Source organism: Pteropus alecto, unplaced genomic scaffold (genome assembly GCF_000325575.1).
Source record: "Pteropus alecto unplaced genomic scaffold, ASM32557v1 scaffold95, whole genome shotgun sequence".
Taxonomy (NCBI): Eukaryota; Metazoa; Chordata; class Mammalia; order Chiroptera; family Pteropodidae; genus Pteropus; species Pteropus alecto.
The window spans coordinates 18,879,371-18,891,428 of NW_006441071.1; the positions used below are offsets into that span (position 1 = coordinate 18,879,371).

General features: G+C 39.0%; 1 pseudogene; it reads left to right on the forward strand.

Annotated features, from left to right (window-relative positions):
- The window catches only part of LOC112484999, a 23,003-nt pseudogene extending 11,542 nt beyond the window's left edge, over positions 1 to 11,461 (forward strand).
- Positions 11,462 to 12,058: the final 597 nt, after the last annotated feature.

Genomic DNA, 12,058 nt, shown 5'->3' on the forward strand with positions numbered 1-12,058 from the left:
AGGGAATGAACTCTGTGGGTCTGATAGACAGCGAGGAGGCCACTGTGGTTGGAGGGAGGTGAACAAGGAGAGAGTGATGGAAAGCACAGAGGGTAATCTGGAGTCAAACTGCGTAAAGGCCTGGAGGCTTTAAGAGCGACTTTGAATTGTCTTCTAAGAGTGGTGGGAAGCCACTGGGAGATTTTCAGGAGGGCGGTACCATGATCTGACATATTTTATAACAGGTTACTCTAGCTGCTATGTGGAAAAGAAGCAGTAGGAGAGGGAGCATGAAAACAGAGAAGAGGAAAGAGAATGACCATTTTCCATTTCCACATGGTAACCACGTGGTCCCAGGAAGAGAACATAGATACAAAGATTATCAGAATCAAAATACATCCTTTAGACCAGTGTATTCTACTCAGACTGTCACCAACATCCAACTGGTGGATCCTGGAAACAAGACAGCAATCACCCACCTAATGTTAGCTGGGATATTGTGATTTATAATAAGAAGTATATATTTGGTCTTTGTCCCCATTTCTGGCACAGTGTTCCTAAAACCCTTGGAATTTCCTAAGTGATGAGAGTGGCAACACTGTCTTTTGTTATATCAATGAAGTGACTTTTGGGCTGTACCTAAGGAGGGGGGCTGGTGGCCAGGAGAATCAACTGTGTGATTGGAGAGTTGGAACTTTCAGTCCCATCCCCCTTGACCTCCAGGGAAAAGAAAGGTCCTAGAGGTTGACTCAGTCACCAGAGGCCAATGATTTAATCAGTCATGCCTATGTAATGACGCCTCTATGAAAACCCAAACAGATGGGGCTCGGAAAGCTTCTAGGTTGGTGAACACATGGCGATTCAGTGAGTGCAAGCTCTGGGAAGAACATAGGAGCTCCGCACCCTTTCCCCACACCTGCCCCCCGGGGGGCAGTGCATGAAGAAAGTTGTGTCTGTGTTGCAGACAGAGATATACTGCCCAGAGCCTCCTTCCAGGCTTGCAATCAGCAGACAGCCTTCAATTATCAGTCCCTTCAGAGTCTGCCTTAGCTGCCGAGAGCCACCTCATCTGAGGTGGCTCCCAGGGCAGCTTGCATCTGGTGACTGAGAAAAAAGAGATATAAAAGTCTAAATATTTTGGCCCAAAAGCAGACAACTATAACAGGCAAATTCACTGCAGCGCTGCCAACTGAGTTGCTAGAAACTTTGTCGGGCCTGTATCACACTTCTTGCCCTGCTTCCTTTTCCTTACAAAAGTGTCAACTCCCAACAAATACCTTGCAACCCAAACTCTGTCTCAGCATCTGCTTCTGGAGAACCTGGACTATACCAGGAGTAGTCTAAAAGAGCAGGTGATAAAATGGGGTTTGGAGCTGGATCACTCATTGCCCAGACTGATAATAAGGGCTTCATCATTGAAGCACAGACAACTCTGTCATAAACTTTCACTAGTGGTGAATTGAGAAAGGGAATGCACTAGCAAGCATAGTGAATCAGACATTTGAGACATATGGAGGAAATAGTAGCTATAAGGTAATACTAATGGAGAGTTGCTAAGCAACCTTGATGTGCTACAGAAAGATAGAGAATAGCCGAGAGTAAGAAATAGGAAGTTGAAAGCCAGGTGTGAAAGATGGAGAGCCTCTTTGGTTGCATACAAAGAAGTTCTCATCTCCTGTAGTTGGAAGGTGGAGAAAGACAAGGTCCAAGCCCAGATGTTAATAGAATAGCTGAACTTCAAAGATGATTAAAAGCCTAGCCAAGGAAGTTCTGTTATGCTAAAGTCAGGCCCTGCTTGGGGAACTAGGCATATGACACATGAGATGGGACATCTAGGCAGATACTCCCAAAGATTCTGATTTCCTAGATTTCTTTAAACCTTCTGAAGCTGCAGATGTGGCCCATACCTCCTTATTAAGAAACAAACAATATTGCGTCCTGGAATCTATAGGATTTAGGAATTACTGTCCCCCAACATATCTCCATTAATTCACCAGCCTGGCACCTGCAGAATGGATCTGGTAGAGTGAGATCATAGACTACTGAAAACACAACCAAGTAGCAGCCTAATCATAGCTTCCAGGCCAGATGTGATACCTTTGACAGGAGATTAATATGGCCTTTGGTACACAGACTGAAGAAGATCTGTTAATAGATGTTAGCAGACACAGTGCTTCTACTGAACACATGTACTCAGCAATAGCAGTTGTAAGCACAGATGATGATCTAGCTTAACTTCTAAGAAAATTCTCCACCTTTGAGTCTGAACCAATAATACTTCACTTGGAATGGTAACCATACCAGAAGCGAAAGTCTTTTTCTTCCTCCTTTCTGGAAGAACCTCAAGATATCTGTGTGAGTTAAGCTTGTGTACTTGACAGTTTTTAATATTACTTCCTAAATATTCCTATCTACATTCTACTTCAGCTTTAGAAGTGGTTACCAAGTGTCTGTAACCCTTGAACTTCTAGACAGTATTGCCACCTCTGGCCAAATAGTCACTTTCCCTAGAAAGCCATATTCCAGCAATTAAACTTGTGTATACTGCCTGTACATACATTGTGCAGGCCATCTGTAAGTATCCCAGAGAACAATAACTATTCTTATGCACCTTAAAAATATTTCTATGTAAATTATTGTAAACTTTTTCAACAGTTGGGACAATGACAATTCAGAAATTGATTTTGATTTAGCAAATGTGTTCTTTTCTATCCCAAACAGCAAAGGACCAGAAACAGTTTAAATTCACATGTCATAGATGATATACATTAGCAATTTTCCCCCAGGCAGTCACAATATAGTCCTAAGAGATCTGGACTGTCTGGATACCCCACAGAACATCACACTGATCCATAACACTGGTGACATTGTGTTGATTGGACTGGAAGAACAATAAATGGCTAGTATGTCAGAGGCCTCAGTGAGATACATGTGCTCCACAGGGTGAGAGAGAAACCCTGTGAAGATTCAAGCCTTGCCATATCTATAAAATTTCAAGGGGTCTGATAGTAAGAGGTATACCAGGCTCTGATAGTAAGAGGTATACCTCCAAAGTAAAAGATTAATTATTGCATCTTGCATTTTCTACCATGAAGAAGGAAGCACAGTGCTTGCTGGGCCTCTCTGGGTTCTGAAGACAGCACACTCCGCATCTAGAGGTATGGCTTTTGCCCATATACTGTAAGACATAAAAGGCTGCCAGCCTCGAGTGAGGTCCATAGCAGAAAAAAAACTGCATGAAATCCAAGTTGTGCTAGCAGCCCTGCCATCAGAATATGTGATCTGTCAGACCTTACGGTGTCAGAGACACAGTGTGGCATTTACAGCAAGTCCCAGTGGAGAATCCCAACACAGTCTCCCCCTCAGAGTTGCCTCTGAGCTGGTCCTCAAACTGTGCCTTTGGCAGGTTGTTCCAACACTCCCTCAGCATGGCAGCTTCTGGGTGACATGGTATGTGACAGGTTGATGGTCATGGACCCACTCCCACATCTTTGCTGTAAAGTGAGTCCCTGGTCTGAAACAGAGTTACATGAGATCCGATAAAAGTGAATTAAACATTTTGTAAGCCCTCAGAGAGGGGTTCTTGTTGAGGCCCAGGATATAGGAAAAGCCAAGCCCATACACAGAATATGTATCTATTCCTGAGAAAGAATTGCTGGCCCTTCCAGGATAAAAGGAATCCAATATAGTTGACTTCTTCTCCAGTTTCTGTTGCTGGAAGTTGGACATTTGTCAGTAATAGTTTGGGTAAGCAAGACTCAATAATGCTTGTTCCCTGCATGGTCTCCATCCCTATTCCCATGTCCACTTGACACATGTATCTATCATGCCAACACTTGGGTAGCTGATGACCGGCTGGCTGTCAGTCAACTGGCTAGGTCATTTTGTTTATCTAATTGTTTAGTGACTTTTCAGTAGACGACCTCTAGTAGATATTAACATTTGATGCACTTCATGCCCACTCCTGCATGTCTATCCATTTGACCCTATGCCAGATATTATTGTCTTCAATTTTCCAGTCTTTTTTTCCTTCCAAGCCCCTGGCTAAGTGGCCAGGCCATTCACCACTGCCCGTGAGTTTGTAAGTATTCTAATCTCGGGCTACTTCTCTTTCTATACAATATGCACGAACAATGACACCACTCAAAGCTCTATCTACTGGGAGCACTTTCTCTTGCCATTGTCTTTCAAGGCCACCACTAAGGGTGGCTGTAGAGAAGCTACCATTCATTTCCAGCTTGCATTTACATATAGGTGAACCCATCTGCAAAGCAAACTTGGCCTCTTTTCTCTTCCTTCAGTTGGTCATGCAGAATCCCCCATACAGCCATGGGTGTGAGCTGAGAAGGGGCCCTGGGGTACCATGGGGGTTCTGGGCTACCGCTCATGTAGCTTCCTCTGTCTTCTGGTCCTGCTTATGCTCAACCCTGGATTTTCATTTTATGATGGCTTGCTGCTAGGACCTTCTTATCTTATGACTTGTTTGATCTGCCCTAGTTCATGATGAGGTGTCACTGCATAGTCACTTAGTGACCATTGACGGGCTTTCTGTCTCTATCAGAGTCCTGTAGCATGGCAGGAGCAGTTTTTAAAAGGCATATGATTCTCTACTGCAGATAGCATGGCCTTGCTCCCAGTTCCCAAGGCCCTGAATTATGATTCTCCCATCTTGCCACAAAATCCATACAGCATCTTTCCCACCACTGATACCCCCAACACCATGAAGTCTGCAGGATCATGTGGCCCAAAATGACAGGGCTACTCGTACCTCAGTCTGATTTGATGTGAAGTGCTTTTCTGCACAAGGCCCTACACAAATTTGGTAACTTTCATGTCATCGATTATATAAGATGGAACAGTAACCAAAACATACATATATGGCTTCAAGTTTTCATCTATTTTTGATAAACATGACAATGAAGATAGATGAAAGCTGATGGGCCCAGCATAAGTACATCGATTTGCATATACAGACCCAGAGAGGTAAATAAAAACTGGAGAATACAACTCCCTAAACTACCTAGGACCTTTTCTTCTTGAGGTACGTAAAAATCAAACTTTCTAGTTGATCAACCAGGCATGAGACTTCTACCTTAACAAGAAAAAAGTACATCCTATTGTTCTCATGTCTTGATCTCAAATAGGCTCCTGTCAGATATTAATATATTACAATTCTTTAAACACAGGAAGTGGCTAGGGCAAATTATTTTCTCAAAGGGTCAGAATGGTACAGTGTTTCCCTAACATACACACACACACACACACACACACACACACACACACACACACACGATATCTGAGACTATATCTGGCTGGTATGTGTAATGTTTTCATTGACTCAAACCTAGCAGAAGGGGCCAAGTAGTAATACAGTATCCTAATTGTTCTACTATAAATAAAAGCCTAGTACTTATTCATGATTATTTTAAGAGAATCCACTTTGGAAAGTGTTCAGATAAGTTCAAGTTTGGCTAGTGCCATTTTTCTGTTCCATGTCCTTTAGCAAAAGACTCAAATTCACCAGGTTATCGCAAGATAAATAATACTTCTGACTATCATGTATTAGTGTTTATTATTACTTATTGCTATAATATTATGCTGTGTGATCACATTTAATACTTAGAAAAATCCAGTAAAGGAGGTTGTGCAAGAGGTCTGCAAGGCCACTCCCAGGTTTAATGATTTACTGGGAGGACTCACAAGACTCTATACAGTCATACTCACAGCTCAGTATATAGTCATACTCACGGCTCAGTATATAGTCATACTCATGGCTATGATTTATTACAGTCGTAGATACAAACAAAAATCAATAAGGAAAAGGTGCATGGGATAAAGTCTGAAGAAAACCATGAGCTTTCAAGAGTCCTCTCCTAACAGAGTCACATAGGACGTGTTAATCCCTCCAGCAATGAGTTGTGATGACACATGTAAGATGGTATCTATCAGGAAAGCTCATTAGAGACTCACTGCCCAGGATTTTTATCAGGGACTACTCAAATAGGCACTCTCTGCTTAGCATGTACCAAAACTGCAGACTCCCAGAAGGAAAACAGGTGTTCAGCAAAAACCATACCATTTGCACAAAAAGTTTAAGCACAGTGAGCCACTCTTACAAGAGAATGGTAGGAACCCTCCCAAAACCCAGCCACCCAGGTGCCAACCAATGGCCAACCTTGCAAGCAGGCCTTTCAAAGAATAGAGATCTCAGGACTGCTATGTCTTTCTATGCTGTCTTTTAACTCTTTTCCGCATATAGACATTATTATCCTTTTCAAAAATATATCTTATATTTTTGAATTTTATATTTTTATATTATATTCTACTTGTACATATTTATTTAAAAGATTTATATTATATTTTTATATTTCTATATTATCCATTTTTTAAAAGATGTAAAACTGAAACTCAGATAGGTTAAATATCTTGCTCAAGACCATACAGATCATATATGGCAAGCCACTATTTAAACTGCAATGTGAAAAAAATAAAAAATAAAAAATGTAGGTTAAATAAAGATGACTATATCACAAAAATAATAATAAAAATAAAAAAACTGCAATATGTCTGCCTCCAAACGTCATTCAGTTCACTACTATGTCATAATGTCTCAAATTATCTAACATATTTAAGATTTCTTTTCATACCAAGATTATATACATACAGATTCTTCTATGAATAAATTCTTTCACTGATAAATATGGCTGCTACAAATCTACAGAGAGAAAGAAGAAAAGAAACAGGTTTTAATCTCAACATTTCTCATTTCTAAAGGACATATGGGGACTTCTGGTTTCCGGTCCTGCACATCAGAAGCTTGGAAGTTTGCACTTCTTCCTAAAATCAAAGGCTGAACACACTGAAAAATCAACAACTCTTCTTAGATGCATTAGAGAAGGAAGTCACAAGGCAAACCACTGCTGTCGAAATTGAAGAAACCAACAGGTAAGTGCAGAGAATCACAACCTACGAGAACAGACACCCGCTTGGGAACCAGGGCCAGGGTAGGAATACCTGACAAATTACTGGAGGCTCACTATAGACAAATCTGAGAGATTAAAAACGCCAAAGGACCCAGTTATCAGGAGGACCCCATACTTTCATAAATTTAATCTACCAGTTTGATATCTACCAGTTTCTCCCATGGCAGGGGAAGGAGAAAAGAAACCATTTTGAAATATGTAAGATAATTATGTTCTCCTTAACAAGGTTTGCCCTCGAGAAAAATTCTTTGACCAGAGGCTAACCAGCTGGAGTTTTATCAGAGCCCAAATGACCTGGGGAAGGAGACGTGTACAACTCCAGCCAGCTCTAGCCTTCCTTGCAGGAGAGGAAAAAAATACCTAGCTCCAGTCCAATCTAGCCACCTAAGAACGGGGGGAAAAAAGAGCAGCACTTGTAAAGTTCATGGTTCAGAGGTCCAGGCTCACAAAGACCTAATCGCAGGACTGCAAAACACATCCCTTTCCCCATATCACATCATTAAAAGTAATGGATGGAGAAAGCCATACCATGCCAACATTATCAAAAGAAAGCAGGAGTAGCTATATTAATTTCAGATTGAGCAGACTTCAGAATGAGGTGAGCTTGGACAAGTGACTAATTTTCTGGGTCTCAGTTTTCTCATCTGTAAAATGGGAAAAAGAATAATACTTATCTCATGAACTGTCTATAAGAATTAAGTGATATAATGCACATAAAGCTCTCAGTACACTGCCTGGCATCTGAAAAATGCTCAATAACTTTTTTTTGTTCATTATTATAAGGGCCATTCAGTAACAATTGGCAATATTTTTTTTAAAATCTGTGCAATCTATTACAACAAAAATACTTTTCTTTCTTTTCTTTCTTTCTTTCTTTCTGTCTTTTTTTTTTTTTTTTTTTTTTTGCCAGTAGCATTTATGTAACGTTAGCATTGTTCATATCTATGGGGGCTGGATATCGGGAAGGTCATGGGGAAATCCAAGTGGGATGATCATGGGGAAATCCAAGTGGGACCTTTGGTGCCAAATGTTGGGAGTATTGAGATCCATCTGGGACTTTTCCAGTGCTCATGGGCAAGAGTTGAATGTCTCATGATGTTGGGAAGCAGGGAGACTGAGCACCAGCCAAAAACCTGGACATAACTTTGGAACTAGGAATGGAGGCTGTACTTGCTAGCACTTTCTTGCCATCTTTCCTGATAAACTTCTGTTGATTTGGCATGTGGGTTGCTATGGTGATGGACGATGGGAAGGAATTGTGGAAAAGATGGTCCTAATCTATTTAAACTTTACTAAATTTTACTCCTTTGAGGTAAAACTGCAACCGCACATACCTAGTTGCCAAGAGGCCCGTAAGCATCATGAGCTTAGACTGGCCTCTGTCTTCCCTACTTTTCCTTGTGACTCTGGAAGGCCAGCCACCATTGAGCCCAGTAGCAGGGTTTGATGAGAGATGAGGAGTGCTGGTGGCAGTAAGAGATTGCCTATGAAAGGATCGAGCTTTTTACTGTGATCATTTCACAGTGTATACAAATATTGAATCATAATGTTGTACACCTAAAACTAATATACGTGTCAGTTATACTTCAAGTTAAAAAAGGATCTAGAATATTTTACTCTAAGGTTATGAAAAAAGCTTGAGATTAGGAGTCATAAAAGTTTGAAGTTCAAAGCTTACCTTAACAGCTCTGTGTCCTTGGATATGTTAGTTTACTTCTGGAACTTTACAAAACAGGACAGTAGTGTCTGTTTTCACTACTTTAGGGTTGTTATAAGCACCAAATAGAATAAAAAATGTGGAAATGTTTTATAAACTTTCACACATCATAATGACATTATGGCACTATCTAAATGGGTTTTAAAATGACATTACATGACATTTTCAGAGAAAGGTGCTTCCTGCCTGCCAAAATGAGTCAAATAAACTGAATTTGAAGGTGACACTTTTCAGTCATCTACCAGTCAAATGAGTACCTCGAAAGAGAACTTTGGAAAACTACTACATTCAACATAATTTCTTTTAAACCTGTTAATTACCAGCTCTCATAAGTTTCTCAATAGGAAACATTATATACTAAACACAATTAAAACTGTAGAATTAAAAATTCACCCAATTTTTAAAACGACTCATGGTCTGGTTGTTTGATTTTTAAAAAAAAAATAAAATAGAAATTGAAATTCATACAGGTCTCTTCAAATCTGACCTAACCAGAAAGAACCAAGATGTAAAATTCAGTGACAGTTCGCGAATATGATCCATAGAAATAATGATATGATCCGTAAGCTACTTAGGCTATCCTCTCTGAAAGATGTCAGTAATAAGTCTAGGTGAGGTTGCTAAATATTTTTTTCAAGCTGATTTTTTAACCTCAGTTTCCTTGCAGTAGGTATTCTGCAATTGTTGTTACCAGCCAAAGCTCAAGACTTCTGTACTTGGGGTTACAACTTTTAATAATCTGCCTTCTGTGTATTTGATACAATGAGACTACAAGTTTTACAAATGAAATATTTTCCCCACCCTCTAGCTTTGAGGAGATTGTCTTAAATGAGGAAATTAAGACAGAGAGCCTCTTATTTTTCTTTTTCTTATTAATTTTTTTGTCTTTGAATATTTTTTCTACATGTGTGGAATCTATAAATATTGTGAGAGCTTAAATTTGCCCGAGCCCTTTAGCAAGGACGGAGCAAGCCAAATTTTAGCATATGTGATAGTCGTCATTGCCTAAGATTTTTTTTTAACATATACTTTCATTTTCTATCAATTCTATCTTCGAAGATGTCACACCCTTTGTAAAGAGCATGAATAAAATATGAAGTGTGGCATACTTTCATCTCTGCTGAATATTTTTCACTTCATTGAAAACTAATACATACACTTCACATAGAATACTAGTTCTAAAATTATTAAAATGTCTATCTTAAGATTTAATTGTTTTATAAATTGTTTTTTTTTTCATGAAAAAGAAAGCTGTTTCCGCCCCCGCCCCGCCCCATGGGTTGTATTTTACAAGGTTTGCAACAACATTTCAAGAGAATTTTCCTCTAAGCACAAATAGTCTTTTTTCTTTTTAATTACGCAATAAATAGAACTATGCAAACGAAGCCATTGGTTTTAAAATACATGGCAATATAAAAGGCTTTTGTTTTCCCTTGCTTTGAGGAAATTCAATATAGTGTTTTAGCAAGGTTGGCAGGGGTGCCAATGGAGAGAAAAGGAGGCCCCCTTGCCCCAGTTTCAAGCTCTTGAAACTGAACTAGTATTCTAGGCCATCTACAATGTGTGGCAGTTACTCCCTTAACTTAGAATACTTTACATAGATAAAGAGAGCTTTTTAAAAAAAATAATATTCCTTTAATGTATTTAAAAGAAGTGTTTTCATAATATGTATGGGAAATAGAAATATGATGGAAACAATTCATATCACACTGAGACTTCAGGCTGCTTGTGCCAAATTCTCCATGTCCCAAAACACAGTAGTTCCCAGCAGTTGGCTGTAAGATGATAATTCCAGACCTCAATGACACCATGAAAGGAAACTACAAAGTGAGTGTCATTATTTTGTTGCACTCTCTGTTAAAAAACGACATGCAGATTGCCTCTCCGAATCTGGTTCACTGTCAAATGACTCATTATCCTTAGCTATTATGCTAACACATGTCTACGCAAGCATGAAAGAGCTAGGAAATCATGGTGATAACAAAGAGCAAAATAGTTTAATTTTAAAAAATAGATAGTGACATCTATTTCTTTGTATAGAACTAAGTTTAGGTCATTACATCTAAAATCGTAGCATCATCTAAGGTACTCTGTAAATAACTGCAAGTTCAGAAGCTAGTACTGTGTGGGTGGTCGTTCACGACTCTCCGTACAAAGGAGAAGGATGAAAACATCGTAGGTGAGTATTTAATAACGCGAGATAAAACAGGTGACTTTTCTCTCTGAAAATACTGTCAGCATGCTCCAGCAAGAAGAGTGAGTCAGTCCGCGAGGAGTCCCAACATACAGCATTAGTATCTTATAAAAACCTACTAGAACATCATAGGAATGGAGAGCTTTCTTCTAGATATGTGAAGACATTTAACATGGGTGAATGAATATGTAGGATTCCCCAGCAATCATCCCATGTGTGGAATAACTTTTTTAAGCATATCGATATAGATTCTAAGAATGCTCATATTTTTGATGGGAATGATATAGATTTACAAACAGAATGTGATGCATTTGAAAAGAAAATAAAAGAAGCTGGAGGAATAGATCTATTTGTTGGAAGTAATGATCCTCATGATAGGTACGCACGAGGCATTCACCCTGTACAAAGCCGCGGAGGAAGGAGTCAGTCACTTGTGGACTGCTTCCAGCAGCATCCCTCAACTATTTTTGTACATAATGAAGATGCTACTCTAGATCTAAGACTTAAAACTGTGAACTACTTAAATATTTAATACATGGGCACAGTAAACTTGTGGATACACTACATAGTATGATAGAAGAAAATTGAAGGAGATTGCAACAAAATTCTGTTTGAATGAACAGAACACTATAAGTAAATGAATTTCAGCTATGCAATAGGATAAAACAGGGGAGTTTTTAAGACTGTCATTTTTCAAAGTCCAATATGTTACACATTCCATATTTAGAATGTGTCTATTTTACAGTAGGGCTTAGGAGAAGTAGTTGGCTCTCACGACCGATCAGCTGTTTATTATAAATACACATCTTATTTACAAATAAACTTTGTTATACATAGCCAGACTATAAAACAGCACAGTAATAAAATATCTGCCTGTGTAGAAACATTTTAAAATTATTTTAAAGATGGAGATTCTTCACATCAAGTACAATCCAAGGCCTGGCTCCAGCAGCACAATATACATAGATCTATATTTTTTTAATTATAGAAAGATACTCCAAGCCTTTCAAGTATTAATCAACTATCATTGCAAACTTTAATTTTGAAATGATATCTTCATCTTTTTTCTGCATTATGCACAAGTTTTTATACACTAAATTGCCTTAGTTATTTTCCTGCTGTAGCATTCTACTACATATCATTGGAAATTTGAAGAGAAGACAATGCCAAAAAGTACAGTGTATA